The following is an 11,633-nucleotide window of genomic DNA, read 5'->3' on the forward strand; positions in this document are numbered from 1 at the left end:
CAAAACGACGAGCCACCTAAGAGTTGAGAGACTGGAGTGATGTCTGGACGTGAGGAGCCGAATGCTGAGCCTGCAGAGATGCGGAACACCTTCAGAGCCTCTCGCCCTGACCAAGAGAGACGACCCCAGCGGTGAGACCAGGCCGACTGAGCCGGCAAAAGTACCATCTGACGGGATCAGCAGGCCCTAAAGGCTCCCACGAGGACGTGATCCCCAGCTCTGCCCCTAGTGGACAGAGCTGTGCATATCCTCCTCCTCTGAGTCGCCTTGGGAGAGACGACGGATGCTGCAGACCCGTCGAGCCGCCCAATCCTGAGCTGATCACTTTTAATAAAGGCATTAAAAAGGAGAAGTCTCCTGGCCCTGTTTATTTCAATTTGCGCAGAACCTGACCTCAATGGAACTTACCATAACAGCATCAGGTGTAATTGCACAGTGGACTGTGTGGAAGGCTTGTGAATGACTCCAGCTCAGTAAAACCTGCCATGGGCAATCTATGCTTGGATGTGAGTCACTTTGCTCTAGCTTTGGGAGTGGGTGTTTTGATAGTTGCTTCCAGGCAGTGAGACGTACATTTCTGTTCTGGTTTTCTCCTAGAAATGCAGTGATGGTTATTCTGGCTGGATACCTGATTGATAAAGTGGGAAATTGCTGTCAATTCTGGGATTCAAATAATTTATTCTTGTACTGAAGTGGAATGTCAGGCTGCCCTTTCAATGCATTCAAATAATTCAAAGGGATGATTAAAGCTTCCACTGTACTAACACTACAGAGGTGTGAAGGGTAAGGACAGCTTCGTGTGTGGATGAGATGGTCAGCTAAGCAACTGAGACATTCATCTTTTGACCACTGACTTAGGCTGAATTGACACAGCATGGCAGTAACCACACTTTTTGCTGACACAGACGTGACAGAGACTAGTACTACATGTTTTTGATGGGACAAACTGATAAAGCAGGATTCTGCTCCCAGCTCTGGCATTTGCTCTGGTGTTTGCTGAAAGCTAAGACCAAGCACTTCCAACAGATGCAGTCACACTTTTTGTGTCTCATTCTGCTGTGTCTTAAGTTGCAAATGCAAGATGTGGCTGGGGGTGTGTATTTTATTGCCATCTTCAGAGGTGGGGCAGTTATCTTCTGTTAACTGGGCCACCTGTTAAAACCAGGTGGGGCAGTTTTCTTTACCTCTTCCAGACCCACCCTGCCTCCAGGAGATATCTTCTGTTAATGGGCCATTGAGTCTCACTGCATGGCTGATAAAATGATTCCATCATCCCATTGGGAGATGCTCCTCCCAGGGGGAGGAGCCAAGCATTCCCACCTGGATAGAATCTGACATTTGGAAAACCACAGCAGCCTTTTCCCACTGGATTCCCAGAGGAGCAGCATTTTTTCCCACTGGATTCCCAGAGGAAGACCAGAGTCATCTACAGCATCCCTGGACCTTCAGAGGAAAACTCTCCCCTTCTCCAGGATCCCTGCTCCAACAGAACCACAGCTGGCACTGCAGGAGGGCTGCAGCCACCACTGAATGGGACTGTGCCACCACCCTGGATGGTGCCAACACCATAGGGTGCCAGGTCCTGTTCTGACTCTTGTCAGTGTTGTTCTGTATTACTGCATTTTTATTTTTATTTTCCCTAATACAGAACTGTTATTCCTACTCCCATATCCTTGCCTGAGAGCCCCTTAATTTCAAAATTATAACAATTCAGAGGGAGGTGGTTGACATTTTCCATTTCAAGAGAGGCTCCTGCCTTCCTTAGCAGACACCTGTCTTTTCCAAACCAAGACATGCTGTTAAAGAGGGAGTCGGGGATGATTTTTTTGGATAGATTTCTCAGACGAAAATAAAGAGCAAACGGGACAATATTTTATCTGAGAACCGTTTATTGGTAAAGGAGTGTTCCTACTGAAGGGGATAGAAACGCGAGCAGAGAGGGAAAAAGAGAGACGGAGAGAGAAACAGAAGACAGGGACAGTGTTACCGCAGGAACCTCAGCACTCTGTCAGCATCAGCATGGCAAATGGCGCTGCGTGTCGCAAGCCACAGCGAGCTGCGTGGCTCTAGTGGCGGCTTGGCACAGCTTTCAAAGCGGCAGTGTGCCTCCGGCATCGGCTGCAAGCACAGCGAGCCTCGCCTGGCTCCTGCGAGAGGCCGGGCGCAAACCGGCTCCTGCTGGTCGCTGCGGGTCGGTGCTGCGGGGGATGCGGCCGCAGCTGGGTGCAGGCACTGGCAACGCCCAGGAAACACAGCGGGGGCGGCGGAGTGAGAGGTCAGCGTGGGGATGAGCTGGTGCGCGGAAATGGTGAAGCAAGGCAAAGCAGGTGTGGACAGGGAAGCAGGACCACCAGGATGAAAAACTGAGGGGGGAAGGGCCAAACCAACAGCACAGGCGAGCCCCCACTTCCTCCAAGAAACCCACAGAATAATGGCTCTCGCTGTGTCGCAGTTAACTGCTTTTATTCGCTAAAGCTCCTCCCCATAGCCCGATTTCCTGGGCATTCTACCCACGCATCCGGGCATTTCTCCCACCGGCGAGTGTCGGGGAGGGGGATGTCGCTCCCAGCCCGGCCGTGGAAGCCTCCCCTGCCCCGACTGGCCGGGCAAAGCCTGCCCGGGGGCAGGGCTGCCAGCACACCTACAGCCTTCACAGGAATCTTCCATGTGTGCAACATTTGTTGAGGCATAAATAAAAACCACATTAGTCCCTCTCACTCGGTATCACAGAGGTAAATGTCTTAGGAGAGAAAGGCACAGAGATCATGTTCTCTAGGTCATAGCCTGCAATGGAGCTCAGGGCAGAGTCAAAGCCTACAGAGTTCAGAGTTCTCTTACGAGTCCCCTGCCTAAGTTCCCACCGCTGAAAATATCATTAATTTGATGATTGCCAACTCATTTAATAAAGAGACCAGTCTTTATAAAATTGAAAGTGGAGAGTAAACTGATAAGGTTTATTGGTGTGTTTTGAGGTTCTTTAGCTTTTTTGACACAGAATGTCTTTGTCCTGACTTATGCATTTCTGTTGAGGTTTGTGCATTTTTTCTGTTTCTTCCTAGATTTTACTTTCTTCCTAGATGTTACTTTCTCTTTTCTCACTGTGCTGGGATCCCTCATGTTTGCTTTAGGCTTGCCATACCTCCTCCCAATGATGTTCATGGCTCTTTGGTTCGGGAATGGATTGCTTGGTAGTAAGGAATTCACATATACATATTTTCATATTTACATTTTGGAATATATGTTATAAAAGAATTCATGCTTAAGGGGAGAATGTATATATAATAAAAATTGTAAAATACTCTGACGAGCCTCTGACCACGAGCAGCCTGGAGACAGATAACTAAATTGGAATTACAAAACTCCTGGAGGCAGCAGGAGAACAATGCTTTGTCTACTAATGAAAGAACTGGCCAGCATGGAGATGGACTTTCTCTGGAGCCATCAGGGAACACCCAAGGGTGATCATTGCTTGGTAGATATCATCAATCAAGATAACCAAAGTCGTCAAGGAACATACCTCTGAATACACGACTTTCCCTGACATGATCAGTGCCTGCCACTACTCAGGAAACAGCGATTGTCTGGCCCTGCACAGTGCAAGAAACCTTCATACATATGTGGGGCTACAAAAGAAATCAGGGCACCTCTGCCTCAGGCATAAAAAACTGTATAAAACAGCCCCGCTGGAAACAGCATTCATGAACAGAGGGATATCTGATGGGATGGAGGTCAGATCCAGGTACACCCAGCGCCGATCCCGGGCTCAATGCTCTCTCTTTGGCTGTGGTTTTTGAGGACCGTATTTTGGTTGCGAAGATAAAAATCTTTCACATTTATTAATTTGGATTTCTGGCTGATCATTTATAATACATCTTATGAAAGGGTCATGATGCATTTTTGCCTTCTAGACCCTTGTCCTACCAGTCAGCTTCACTTCCTCTTCCCCAGTGACTTTTGTTGTTGGCAGACCACTGCTCCTTGATTTAATGAGTGCTGAAATGTTTAATTTTTCCCATCTAACAAGTCTGTCCTTCTCTCAAGGGTGGGCACTGACATGTGATTTCTCTGCCTTTGAAATTATTTTTGCTTGCCTTTATAGGATGGATAAGTTCACCTCCCATGCCCCTGCATGATTTAGTACAAATGGACTGTGAGGCGAGCACATACCTTCTCTGGCACATGCCTCCTCTTGGCATGTGTAGACCAGCTTCCAGCGTGAGCTCTCCAGCTTGAGAGAGCTCTTGCTTCTGTGCCATGCTGTTGGTCAAGCCTGTCTGTTCAAGAGAGGATTTTTCTCTTATGTAAGTTGCACAGAATTGTTACCACAACTTTCTGGTTCAAGGGGAAGGAGCTGGCACTGGCATTTGGATTGAATCTCTCTCCAGTCTTGGGAGTGTCTTCAATTTCTTCACCCAGAATTTTGAGACAAAATTTGGAATGCAGTGGACACTTCTTTAGTGTTTTCTAGACCCGGGCCAGCTTGCTTTGTCCAATGATTAAAAGAACTTGAAAGAGGTAGTGAGGTAAACTGGAAGTGGCACATGATTTTCCAGTTTTTCCTGTTGCTTTCCATGTGCAATGAGTGGTGTTTTCTGCACTGATGCCAGAAAACCCGCTCTAACTCTCTAGTGTCAGCCTGACAGTTTTATTTTCTTGACATATTTTAACATCTGCAGTCACAGATAGTCAGTACTTAATATAGGAGTACTCCCATGGAATAGAAACTTCAGAGTGAAAGAGACAGGAATGAAATGTGTTTGTTCTTCTGTACTGTGCCTAGCAGAACCTGCTGATTCTGCAGCAGTGTCTGTACTGGTCCCAGCAAAAGATGTCTTGCACATGGCTGATTGAAACCACATGTTTAAATTACTGTGAGAAGACCTGAATTGCATATTTCTTAGTGTGAATCTGTTCTAGGGCTTGTATCTTTAAAAGATTGAGCTTCTCTCCTTCTTTTGGTGCAGTGAGATGAGATCTGTCTCAAGTGGAAGGGTTAAACAGCACATGAGTAGTCTACTGGAATGGTGATGTTAGGGAGACTTGCTTCAGTGATTATAGAGAAGTGCGATAATTGAAAAGTGTTATTTACAAAACAAGGCAGTATTAGCCACCATCCACAGAAAAGAGATGAATCTCTTGCAGAAGTTGAAACTGATTAGTGTCCTCTGATTCCAGCTCTCTGAGAAAGCTGTGGTGGGCACGGGATGTCACATCTTGTCTGACATTTAGTTTTGTGCTCAGGCAGCATTTGCAAGCACAGCACAGTACTTCTGTCAATACTTCTGTGTCAATATTTCTGTCAGTGAAGGAGTCAATACATCAGATAAAGTGTGCATTCATCTCAGAAGCTGTTTCAGAAAACAGAATGTGTACAGAACTCCTTCTGAGAAGGACATCTGCAGCAGATGACCATTGTAAAACTTGCTTTGGTGTAGGCAGCATAACCAGACTCACTACTCTGGAGCTGCCTGTGATCACAGACCAGACTGCTGGGGCAACTGCAGCAGGTCAAACCAATGCAGAGGTACAGCCTGGCTTCCTGTACAGCCATGATATGCCTCCCCTGCTCTGGGGACCAGAGAAGTTTCCCAATGCTTTTATCTTGGGTTTATTGCATAGTTCTGCTGCAGGTCAGGAGCATTCTAGCCATAGGCCAGCTGAGCTCTGTCTGAGAGACTGGTGGCTTTAGCCTCACTGGCCTCAGGCAGTCCTGCAGCCATGGGAGCTCAGTGGCCAGAGCTCAGGGATTGTGACAGGGTGGTACAAGGTGAAGGGTCCTACTCTGTTTTAAGAGAATCCAGGCTTAGGAGTTATGGAGAATTCCACATTTTACATGCAGTGGGTTTTGTCATTCAGTGTTCTCCACTCCCAGGAATTTCCAACATCTCTTGTTTTTCCCAGGGAGCCTCCTCTGTTTGCTGGGGCTTGTTTCAGCCCTCACAGTCAGCGTACTTGATAAAGTGGGTAGCTGGGCTCGGATGGTGTTATCCAGCAAGAATCCAAAAAAGTGGTAGGTGGTTTTTTTTCCATCTCTATCCTGGAAATCCCAGGTACAGGAGCACTGCCACCGGAGTGTAGGGAAGGTTGCAGCAACAGGAGCCAGTCCTAACCAGGAGAGGGCATTCATACCCCTCGGTTCAACCCTGCAGAGCAGTGCTGAGATCGCATCTGTGAGCCACCAGCCCAGAGTTCCCTGCCTAGAGCCTTCCAGAGCTCAGGCAGTGCTCAGAATGGCAGCAGCTTTCTGACCCAGTTCCTTTCCAACTGTAGGTGGCTCAGAGGAGCGTTCTGCTGGCCTCCCTCTGACCTGCTTTCTGGCTCACAGGATCCAGGATAGCAAATAGCTAATCTGGGCAGTACTGGTCCCTTGCCAGCCCTTATCTTCAGTTCCTCCTTGCATTCTGTCTAGGAACAAGCATTACAAGCAACTTCGGTCTGCAATTTTTATGCACTTTGATCTATTAGATGGCTTCCCTCTCATGACAGTACTCTCAACTGCTTTCTGTAGTTGTGTAGTTGTGTTGTGAGGTATGAACTCCTGTTCATACTGTACCTTTCTGCTGTGTTTCTCTTAAGGGTGTGCAGTGGACTCTTAACAGATCCTGCTCAAAACAGTCTCTTGCTGCCAGAACCTTCATAAAAATAAGAAAGCTTTTTTGTTTTCTTTACTGGATAGTGTTACAGCAGGAATGTTTTAGAGTCAGTACATCTCAAATTTCACTTAGAGGTATATGAGCTGCCTTTTATTTCCCTTTAACCTGTTGTTACTTAATCTCTTGTGCCCTTCAGTGGCTTGCAGAAAGTGGCAAGGGTGTGAAGCTGGGCTATTTTCTTGGGGAGTGAGGGCACATCTTGTCTTTGCAGCAGATTCAGGACATACAGCACCTTCCCCTTCCCTACCAGCTCCTGGCCCTCACCATTGTGTTCTTCTAAAACTGCATCTTCCCCTTTGTGGCAGACACCAGGTACTGTTCCATGGCTGTGGCCCACTGACTGACATGAGCCAACAGAGCTTTGCAAGCCTCAGTTTTGGAGGGACTAGGAAATATAGGGGTAATAGGCTTGTTCCTTCCACTCGTGAAATATGGAGAAACATGCCTTTGACACCTAAAGGTTTGAGGGTTCTTTGACCTTTCTTTCCCTTCATAGATGAGAGAACCTTCTGAAAGACTGCAAAAATACCTTAAAGGAAAATGATTCACCCAATATTTAAAGCTTCAAACACTGCCAAAGGAGGATCAGAAGGATTTGGGAGAAGGGGAAGGAAATACTCTATTTAAAAATCAGCCCATAGACATTTCACCTTTGTGATAGACCAGCAAAGTGGGTTCTCTTGAGCTGGGTGGGGTGTCAACATCACAGGCCTGGGGCAGCTCTGCCCTGCAGCTGCTGCACTCTGCTATGTCTGGAATATAACTGGGCTTGCTCAGCCTGGGTTTGTACAAGAGGAAGCCTCTGTATCTGGTGAAAGCTTCAGACTTCCATTTTTAATGCCTGCCTTTGCTTAAAAGAAAGCAGCAACCTGGATACCTGAATTAAGACTCCTGCTTCTGTCCTGGGGCTCTGCCACAGACTTGTTTTGATGCTTTGTTGCCCTTTGTGGATGATGTAGCAGCTTCTGTCACATTGTGAGGATGAACTTTTGTATTAGGTAAGGCCTGAAGTTAAAAAAATATAATTTATTTTGGTAGTATTTCATTAGTGATTTGAAAAAGGCCACTGTGAAATCAGGAGGGAAGAAATGTCATCAGCATGACAACTGATGGGAAGCAGCCATATAGATAGCCAAATCAAATTAAAGTAGATACAAGATGTTTAAATAAACCTCTGTGAATGACTGTAAATTCTATAAAGAATTTGAGGAAGTTTAATGAAATTTCTGCATGTCCCTAACTGAAAGGCTTCTTTTGACAGTTGTTTGTTGTTGTTTTTTTTTTTTTTCCTATAACCAGGTCTTCTTAAAGGGATTTCCTGTGCAATTCCTAGTATTTCTTGAATGCAGATGTTCAGTATTTTTTCTTGCTGCTAGATTATTTTTAAACCATGGTCCTGCCCCTCAGCATTCACCCCCTTGAACTGATAAGGCTTTTAGCCTCTTAAAAGAGGATGTCAAAACTTCATGTATCATGGACAAGCAATGGCACACTGCTGCTGTGAGCTGTGCTGAAATAGGAAACACGTGCTCCACTTTCACCTGCAGTTTCACTCTGCACTTGCAGAAGTGTCTTGAAAGTGTCTGAAAATACCAGCTCCTCTGTGGTGTGTATTAATTAAAAAGAAAGTAAACCATCAAAGGCTTGGCACTACAAACCAGACAGAATCAAGCTTGTTTACAAGTCCTCTCATTCAAACCCTTCCTGCCCACATGCTTGTGCTCAAACTTACTTTCTATCAGAAAATAACCAGATCAAGACTACTAATTATTTTATTTTCTTGGCTTCATTTTATTTTTAGCAAGTTTATCCAGGATAAATATTCTGGTTAAAATCAGCAGGCAGCTGCTTATATTTTTGGGGCAGTATATGAAAGCTCCCTCATTCTCTCTCCAGCAGTTGCCATATTAATTGTGAGTACCCAAAACATGAAGCACTCACTGATAACTTGTTCCTGATTTTTTGAAATGTCCACTACAGCCCCCTCAAACAGAATTTCACCTGTTGGGGCTAGACAAGGAGTCCTTTATATCCTTGCAAACTGCAAGACGCACCTTAACCTGACTTAAATTACAAGAAGTAACATTTGCAGATTTTTACCTCTGTCCTGTAATTGTGCTATGGTAGCATCAGCCCATGGTATATTGGCTGTATGTTTTGGGAAGTCTGAGATGGAAAAAGAAAGGACTGGGATAAGCTTTGCAAGTAGATGGGAAAGGACAATTTGCATGCAATCAGGCCCTGTTTTGTCATAGCTTCCATTCCTAATTTCCATAATTATCATGGCATAATGTTTTCCCTTCCCTTTTGTTAAAACCTGGGGTTTCGCTTGAGTACCGGACACCTAGTAACACTTCAGTCTCAGTTCAGAGGTGTGCAAGAGGTAGAACAGCTGCTCTGCTACACTGCCAACAGCCAGGAAATGCCATGTCACTGCCATTCCTGCCAGCCCACTTTGCACAGCCCCGTGTGCCACTGGGACCTATGGGAAACAGGGTCCCCTGGAAGAGGCTCTCTGTTCATTCCCTTCACCAGGACTATGTTGGACTGAGAGGTGTCCTTGCTGTTGTCCATGCCATGCTGACTCTGCCAGTCTTTGCTCTCCTGGCATTCACATCTGTGCCCCTACTGGTCTCTACCATCTGGCTGGGGATCACTTACTCCTTTGCTACTGGGAGTTCCCAACTGTAGCTGGGCCAACATTCCTACACCTGGATGGCATATTACTGCTGCCCTGGTTTCCTGCTGAGCAGGTTTCACAGCCACAGTTTGAAGTCACTGACTCTGCAAGCCTTACTAAGACATCTTTGCTTAGTAAACAAATAACCCTAAAGAATCAACATGAAGCAGAAGGCAGAGCACAGAGCAAACAGAGTTTGAACATCTCCATGGATGGAGATTCTGCAGCGTCTCTGGGCCACCTGTCCCAGTGTCTGACCCCTTGCAGGAAAAATGTATGTCCTTGTGTTCAGATGGAATTCTGTGTGGTTTCCCTTGTGCCCATTGCCTCCTGTCCAGAGCAGAGTCTGGCCCCCTCATCCTTTCTTCCTCCCAGCAGGTACTTGAGCACATTGGTCAGATCTCCCAGAATCTTCTTGAGCAGCCCCAGTTCCCTCAGCCCCTCCTCCTGTGACAGATGCTTCAGTCAGTCCCTTTATCACCTTTGTGGCCCATCACTGCACTCCCTAAATCACATCTGTCTTGTACTAGGGAGGCCAAAGCTGCACCCAGTGCTCCATGTAAGGCCTCATCAGTATTTTAACACAGCTGGCAAGTCAGACTCCTGCTAGATGGTGGCTTCAAAATATCCTTAAGGCCTCCAGTTGCTGCACTACTCTTCAGTGCTGAAATCCTGCACTTGCACTTTTTCAGAGGAAAAATCTCATGATGAATTTCCAGCTGTAACTATGAAAAACCACATGCAGCAGGGCTGTAAACAAACATTGGGGAATTGCAAACAGAAGAAAATATGTGTTTAGAACTGATTTGTATGTTAATACCTTGACTTAAAAGCAGTTACTTCAGCCTGGTCTGCTGAAGCCATCAAATTTCTTAGTTTATGCCATGTGATGCAGCAGCTAAATGCAAAGGGGGTTGGTGCTGTGACAAGTGCTGGGATAACCACTCAAAGTCCTGTACTTACTCCTTCATGGGAGAAGCTCGCTCAAAAGCCAGCCACTCCTGTTTGAGATCCCACATCTACCTCCAAATTACTAGAAAAGAAACTCCAGTCCTCTGTTTTGAAGAAGAGTTGACATACTTTCCTTAAAGTCTGCCAATGGTTAACAAGATTCTCATTGGTGTGGTACCAAAACCTCAGTGCCTGCTCTGCTGGGTGTCACTGGGAAGCATTCCTGTCCCTCTCCTGTGTTCACTGCCTATATAGAGAACTTCTGTTGGATAGAGAGGGTTTTATAGAAACCATCGAGCAAAGATCCTTGCACTTGCTTGCAAAAGCCCTGTCACAGAATCTGAAGATGTAGGGACATCCTGGTGACCTTTGGATCTCTTGCACAAAGACCATCTTCAAGGTGGGACGACTCTACTGGAGCCTCTCACAGGCAGAGTTCTTCTGGACAGACTGCTGCTGTCTTTCAGCTCAGATGGATAAAGCTCAAAGCTGACATAAGAGTAGGGAGGGAGATGATGACCCTTCCTTGAACAGTACCTGCTCACCTCTACTGGGCACACTGACCGCTTAATCTTACTAAGCTGATGACCAGGAAGCCACCTTCACTTTGCTGGTTGTCCCCATTTTTGCTGGACACCTGCAGTGGGATACCAGAGCTCAGCTCTAAGCTTTCAAAAAGGCAATTGCAAGGCTCTCATACTTTGATTGAGCTTGTCATGGAAATGAAAGGGTGGCATGCATAGAGGTCAATATGCTGCAAGAAATGGAAGGAAACAATCAGGGTTTTTTTTGTTTAACATTTGTAGTGTCACACTGATCATAATTATGGGTAACTGAAACCCCCTTACACTGTCCCAAACCTTAGACAAGCTGGGCCTTAACATTTAAGCTGCACATATTCTCTGGCAGAACATTCTTCTTGCCAAAGACACAGTGGATTGAGACTCATAAAATATAGACTGAAGCCTGAAAGTGGACATTAGTTCATGTAGTTCACACTTGGACGTGTGCTGCCCTTCATGCCCAAGTGCATGCTCCCAGCAGCCAGGAGGTTAAACATTGATACAGTAGAGCACACATTTATGTAAGTCTGTGGGACAAGACAGTGGAGAAAAAGCCATCATTTTTATGATATTCATGAAGAACCTGGCATAATGATAAGTTCCCATTACTTCAACAGGCCCCTGTGCTTCGGACACACCTGGACACAGAGCGAGCTATGGTTTTGGCTTTAGTGGCACACAGCACACACCCAAGCAGCAGCAGAGGAGGGGTCACAGAGAAGTCAAAGGCAGCACAGATACTATGTCAAATATCCATATATGTAGGGGGGAGGAGGAAAGCATTGG

The 11,633-nt window shown here is 46.1% G+C and overlaps 1 pseudogene; it reads left to right on the top strand.

Annotated features, from left to right (window-relative positions):
• Positions 1–2,305: 2,305 nt before the first annotated feature.
• On the top strand, positions 2,306–11,361 carry LOC128933947 (major facilitator superfamily domain-containing protein 1-like; annotated as a pseudogene).
• Positions 11,362–11,633: the final 272 nt, after the last annotated feature.

This window comes from Melozone crissalis, unplaced genomic scaffold (genome assembly GCF_028551555.1).
Source record: "Melozone crissalis strain CALT ecotype California unplaced genomic scaffold, PUWL_Pcris_2 ptg000012l_1, whole genome shotgun sequence".
Classification (NCBI taxonomy): domain Eukaryota; kingdom Metazoa; phylum Chordata; class Aves; order Passeriformes; family Passerellidae; genus Melozone; species Melozone crissalis.